The following is a 7056-nucleotide window of genomic DNA, read 5'->3' on the forward strand; positions in this document are numbered from 1 at the left end:
TTATTTTGTATACTGCAGGCGGTTCCATTTTTTTCTTAATCGGAGTTCTGGGTATGGGCTTATATGGTTCCAACGAACCAGGATTAGATTTGGAAAGATTAATTAATCAATCATACCCTGCAACCTTGGAAATACTTTTATATTTTGGCTTCCTTATTGCTTATGCTGTCAAATTGCCGATTATACCCCTACATACGTGGTTACCAGATACCCATGGGGAAGCACATTATAGTACATGTATGCTTTTAGCGGGAATATTATTAAAGATGGGAGCATATGGATTGATTCGGATCAACATGGAATTGTTACCTCATGCTCATTATCTATTTTCGCCCTGGTTAGTAATAATAGGAGCGATCCAAATAATCTATGCAGCTTCAACTTCTCTTGGTCAACGAAATTTCAAAAAAAGAATAGCTTATTCCTCTGTATCTCACATGGGTTTCATAATTATAGGAATTGGTTCCATAACCAACATTGGACTCAATGGAGCTATTTTACAAATATTATCCCATGGATTTATTGGTGCTACACTTTTTTTCTTGGCAGGAACCGCTTCTGATAGAATGCGTCTTGTTTATCTCGAAGAACTGGGGGGAATATCTATCCCAATGCCTAAAATTTTTACCATGTTTAGTAGCTTTTCAATGGCTTCTCTTGCCTTACCAGGAATGAGTGGTTTTGTCGCAGAATTAGTAGTATTTTTTGGACTAATTACTAGTCCAAAATTTCTGTTAATGCCAAAAACACTAATTACTTTTGTAATGGCAATTGGAATGATATTAACTCCTATTTATTTATTATCTATGTTACGCCAGATGTTCTATGGATACAAGCTATTTAATGTTCCAAACGCAAATTTTGTGGATTCTGGACCACGAGAACTCTTTATTTTAATCTGTATCTTTTTACCAGTAATAGGAATTGGTATTTATCCAGATTTTGTTCTCTCCCTATCCGTTGACAGGGTAGAGGCTCTCTTATCCAATTATTATCCTAAATAGGTTTGCTTTTTTTTACTCGTCTGCTCTATTAATGCAGAAATAAGTAAAAAAGTATATAATGCAGAAATAAGTAAAAAAGTATAATTAGATCTATCTCGAATTTTTGAGAACCCTTTGATAAGGCGTTCAAGGGGTTCTCAAATAAAACATAAAAGTAAAAACCTTCATTTCATGAAGGTTTTATTTTATGTAATCATTTAGGTGTTAATGTAAACGAACCATAACTATGTAAGCCTATTCCTAATAGATTTATACCAAAATAACAAATCCAAATTATAAGAAATCCTATCAAAGCTATAAGTGCAGAATTCGTACCCTTCCAATTTGGATTTGTTCTACTATGTAAATAAATTGCGAATATGGTCCAAGTAATAAATGCCCAAGTTTCCTTAGGATCCCAATTCCAATAGGATCCCCAGGCCTCATTAGCCCATACTGCTCCACAAAGAATACCTACGGTTAAAAGGGTAAATCCTAGGCTAATGACACGATAACTCCAAGAATCCAAACGCTCCGTTAATTGATATTTGTAATAATTTGGAAATGAAGGGACAGAGGTTCTTTTTAAAGCACTTCTTTTTGCATAAAAATATTTAATATCACTAAGAGAAAAATGTTTTATTTAAAACATTTTTTTTCTTTTTAGAAAAGAAATGGAAATTATTTCGAAATCTAATGATTAGAATAGCGGCAGATAATAAGGATCCGCACAAAAGAGTTGCATAGCTTAATAACATCATACTGACATGCATCATTAACCACTGAGATTGTAGAGCAGGTACTAGTATCGTGGATTGATGCATTTCAGTTAAAAGACCCGATGTGGCAAAGCCTTGCGTTAAAATAGTACTTGGCGTAGTTATTGTGCTTAAATCATTTTTAGAGTTCTGTATTTTAGGAATGGTATGAAGAATATACAGGGCCCATGAAAGGAAGATCAATGACTCATATAAATTACTTAATGGAAAATGTCCCGAGGAAGCCCAACGAGAAACTAAGAATCCTGTTATAGAGAAAAAAGTAACTATCATTCCTTTTTCTGACGAATCGCGTAATCCTCCAAGTTCACGAACTAATAAGGTTATAAAATGAATCGTAATCACAATTGAAATCGTTGAGAAAGAGATATGAGTTAGTATATGTTCTAAAGTTGCAAATAGCATAAGGGGAAGGTCCCATTACAAAATTGTAAATTTCGAATTGATTTCTAATCTATTGTATTCTTTTTCAAGAATGCCGCCACTCGGATTCGAACCGAGATGCTTGAGCACTGCTTCCTAAGAGCAGCGTGTCTACCAATTTCACCATGGCGGCTAACTTCAAATAATAGGTAACTTAAAAGAATAATAGCTATTATCTTGGGAATCGTCGATATTGGGAAAGTCCATAAAATTTAGGAACATTAGAGTTTTCATTAAAATAGACTTCGTTTGGTAGTATCGTTTCCATTTTTTTTTTTTACAATAAACTCTTGCTTTGCCCAATAGAAACACAAACACTGCTTGAAAGAGTTGGAACTTCTTTTTTCTAACTTGCAATTATAGAACTAATTTTTTCTAATTAATTTCCCCTTTACATTTTGAAAATTCTTTCAATACAATGAAAAAAATCCAAAAGGGTTTCTATTTAATGATGAAATTAAAATAAAATGGATAAATAGAAAAGGCTTTTTGGATTTTTTAAAAATTTCTAGAATGAAAGTCTTTATGCTCTTATTAATAAGATTTACTAACCTTATGATTTTGGAGAAGATAGGTGGAAGTTGTAAGTCCTATTGTAAGAATACTCCACTTTTCATAATTTTCCTAATAGAATATGAGGATTCTATTAGGAAAATTATGAAAAGTTCATTGATAGGAAAAGAATACTTAGCACACAGTATACCAAACAAAACTTTTTTTTTCTTGTATATATAAGATAAGAGGGGTTTTTTGTTCTAAGAATATTGTACCGAGTAATTCGACACATAAAAGTACATTCAAAGAAGAATCCAAATTATTAAATAATTGGAATTCTTTTTTGATAAGTCAATTCATATTATTCCAAAATCTTATTATTTGTTTGTTGCCCAGAAAAACCCTTTGGTTTTGGATGCTCATTACCGCTCGAAAATGATCTTGATTTTACTAAAGAATAAGATTGTACTATGGAAAAATAAGTCTTTTTCTTCCAAATATTTTTACGAATACGCTTTTTTGACATTGAAGTACGTTTTTTTGGAACTGCCATTCAAAAAGGAAATTACTTTTTTCTAGTTGTATGTGAAAGACATCTATTGCTGCAAATCAATCCTTCTTTCTTCTTTTTATTAGTATTTATACTTAGATACTGAAAGATACTTAAATTTTGAATTATTTTTTACTTCATTTTGTCTAATGCGGATAAGACAACAAGAATTTTTTAACATTTTTTCTTTATATATTTTATACTTTTTTTTTAATAATATAGAATATATAGAAGGGTTTCTCATTTAAATCTATTTATATCTATTTATATATCAAGTATACTCCATATATAGATATATGGTATGGAAGCCTATCCCCCATATAAGATAAGACGGGGGGATAAAAAGAAGGGAAAATGAAAATAGTTAATTAAGTTCAGAATGGTATTCCATAAAGGAAAGGAATTCCAATCAAAACAAAAAATACTGAGTCTCTTAAACAAGACATTCTAAAACTTAGGTAATTTATAGTCATTAGAATTTTAGTTCTATATGAAGTAAGGACTATTCGATAATTTCTTATAAACATAGGTTTTCATTGGAATTCACTCAATCAGTTAATTATGGAACAAGAGAGCTGTTTCATCTTTGTTTTAAAGAAATATAAAAATGAATTATGAATAGAAAGTAAAATGATTCCACTTTTTTTTTTTTATTTTTATAAATATCTTTATTTAGTTAATAAAATAACTTCGTTACCTAGTTATTTTATTAACTTTTTTAATTTAACCAACTAAACCCATTCTTAATTTTTAATTATTTCAATGAGATAAATTTTGGAAAAATTAAGAATTTCAGTATTTTTTCTTATTCTTTTTATTTATTCTTTCAGAAAGAGATAAGAATTGGTTTGGTGAATCGGAAACAATTTTATAGAAAAATTGAAGTAAAAATTGAAGTAAAAATTGCAATTTCTTTTCTTATGGAACATACATATCAATATGCATGGGTAATCCCTCTTCTCCCACTTCCAGTTATTATGTCAATGGGATTTGGCCTTATTCTTATTCCGACAGCAACAAAAAATCTTCGTCGCATATGGGCTTTTCCTAGTGTTTTACTCTTAAGTATAGCTATGGTATTCTCAGTTCAACTGTCTATTCAACAAATAAATGGAAGTTCGATCTATCAATATCTATGGTCTTGGACCGTCAATAATGATTTTTCTTTAGAATTTGGATACTTGATTGACCCACTTACTTCTATTATGTTAATACTAATTACTACTGTAGGAATCCTGGTTCTTATTTATAGTGATGGTTATATGTCTCACGATGAAGGATATTTGAGATTTTTTGTTTATATAAGTTTTTTCAATACTTCCATGTTGGGATTGGTTACTAGCTCCAATTTGATACAAATTTATTTTTTTTGGGAACTCGTGGGAATGTGTTCTTATTTATTGATAGGCTTTTGGTTTACACGACCAATCGCAGCGAGTGCTTGTCAAAAAGCTTTTGTAACTAATCGTGTAGGGGATTTTGGTCTATTATTAGGAATTTTAGGTTTTTTTTGGATAACAGGTAGTTTAGAGTTTAGGGATTTGTTCAAAATAGCTAATAACTGGATTCCTAATAATGGAATTAACTCTTTACTTACTACTTTGTGTGCTTTTTTATTATTCCTTGGTGCAGTTGCGAAATCCGCACAATTCCCTCTTCACGTATGGTTACCCGATGCTATGGAAGGGCCCACTCCTATTTCGGCTCTTATACACGCAGCAACTATGGTTGCTGCGGGAATTTTTCTTCTAGCTCGACTTCTTCCTCTTTTCATATCTTTACCTTTGATAATGAGTTTTATTTCTTTAGTAGGTACAATAACACTATTCTTAGGAGCTACTTTAGCTCTTGCTCAGAGAGATATTAAAAGAAGCTTAGCCTATTCTACAATGTCTCAATTGGGTTATATGATGTTAGCTCTAGGTATAGGTTCTTATCAAGCTGCTTTATTCCATTTGATCACTCATGCTTATTCAAAAGCTTTATTGTTCTTGGGATCCGGATCCGTTATTCATTCAATGGAACCTCTTGTTGGATATTCACCAGATAAAAGTCAAAATATGGTTCTTATGGGCGGTTTAAGAAAATACATTCCAATCACAAGAACTACTTTTTTATGGGGTACACTTTCTCTTTGTGGTATTCCACCTCTTGCTTGCTTCTGGTCCAAAGATGAAATCCTTAGTAATAGTTGGTTGTATTCGCCCTTTTTTGGAATAATAGCCTCCTTTACTGCAGGATTAACTGCCTTTTATATGTTTCGGATATATTTACTTACATTTGATGGGTATTTGCGTGTTCATTTTCAAAATTACAGTAGCACTAAAGAGAGTTCCTTGTATTCAATATCCTTATGGGGAAAAAGGATACCCAAAGGAGTGAATAGGGATTTCGTTTTATCAACAACGAAGAGTGGAGTTTCTTTTTTTTCACAAAATATACCAAAAATTCAAGGTAATACAAGAAATAGGATAGGATCCTTTACTACGTCTTTTGGGGCTAAAAAAACTTTTGCCTATCCGCATGAAACGGGAAATACTATGTTATTTCCTCTTCTTATATTACTACTTTTCACTTTGTTCATTGGATTCATAGGAATCTCTTTTGATAATGGAGGAATTGGTAATGGAATAGCAGAGTTAACCATATTATCAAAGTGGTTAACTCCCTCAATAAACTTTACCCAGGAAAGTTCTAATTCTTTTGTAAATTCATATGAATTTATTACTAATGCAATTTCTTCTGTAAGTCTAGCTATCTTTGGTTTATTCATAGCATATATCTTCTATGGATCCGCTTATTCTTTTTTTCAGAATTTGGATTTAATAAACTCTTTTTACAAAGGAAATCCTAAAAAAGAATTTTTAGATCAAGTAAAAAAAAATATATACAGTTGGTCATATAATCGTGGTTATATAGATATTTTCTATACTAGGGTCTTTACCCTCGGTATAAGAGGGTTAACCGAACTCACGGAGTTTTTTGATAAGGGTGTTATTGATGGAATTACCAATGGAGTGGGTCTTGCTAGTTTTTGTATAGGAGAGGAAATTAAATATGTAGGGGGAGGTCGAATCTCGTCTTATTTATTCTTTTTTTTATGTTATGTATCTGTGTTTTTATTCTTTTTTCTTTCTTAAGTTAAGGAATTTACAACAAGTCTCTTGCAAAAATAACTATCCTATCCCCTTTCTACAATCTCTCTATATCCTTGTTACATAAGGTAAGTATTGTATAATAGTTCGGTTTTCCGCGATTTTTTCCATTCCTCTGTGTAAATACCCTAATATGGGTTCACAATCAATAACATCCTCACCATCGAGAGTAACGATCAGTCGAAGAACACCATGCATTGATGGGTGTTGAGGGCCCATATTGACTATCATGAGATCTTTTCTTGTAAGCGGTAGACTCATATCCTTTCTTCCTTAATTCATTATTCCATGAAAATGGATTATTCCATGAATTCCTCAAAGCGAGGCTCATCAAAATGAAAAATCTAAGACTACTATAAGACTACTAAAAAAATAATAAAACAAGAAAAAAATTTGAACGATTAAATTACTGCTCCCGAATATTCAACTGACCGATTAATTTCTTATAACGTACTCTATTTTTCTTTGCCAAATAAGCCAGCAAACGTCGACGTTTTCCCAAAAGTCTTCGTAGACCTCTTTCCGATGAAAAATCTTTTTTGTGTAATTCCAAATGTGAAGCAAGTCTCCGTATCTTATTGGTGAAACTGAATACTTGAAATTCAACAGAACCCCTGTTTTCTTCTTTTTCTTCTTTAACCATAAATCCAAAAATTTTTCTACCTCCTTTC

The sequence above is a fragment of the Triticum urartu genome, unplaced genomic scaffold (genome assembly GCF_056163025.1).
Source record: "Triticum urartu cultivar PI428250 unplaced genomic scaffold, HENAU_Tu73 scaffold1269, whole genome shotgun sequence".
NCBI lineage: Eukaryota > Viridiplantae > Streptophyta > Magnoliopsida > Poales > Poaceae > Triticum > Triticum urartu.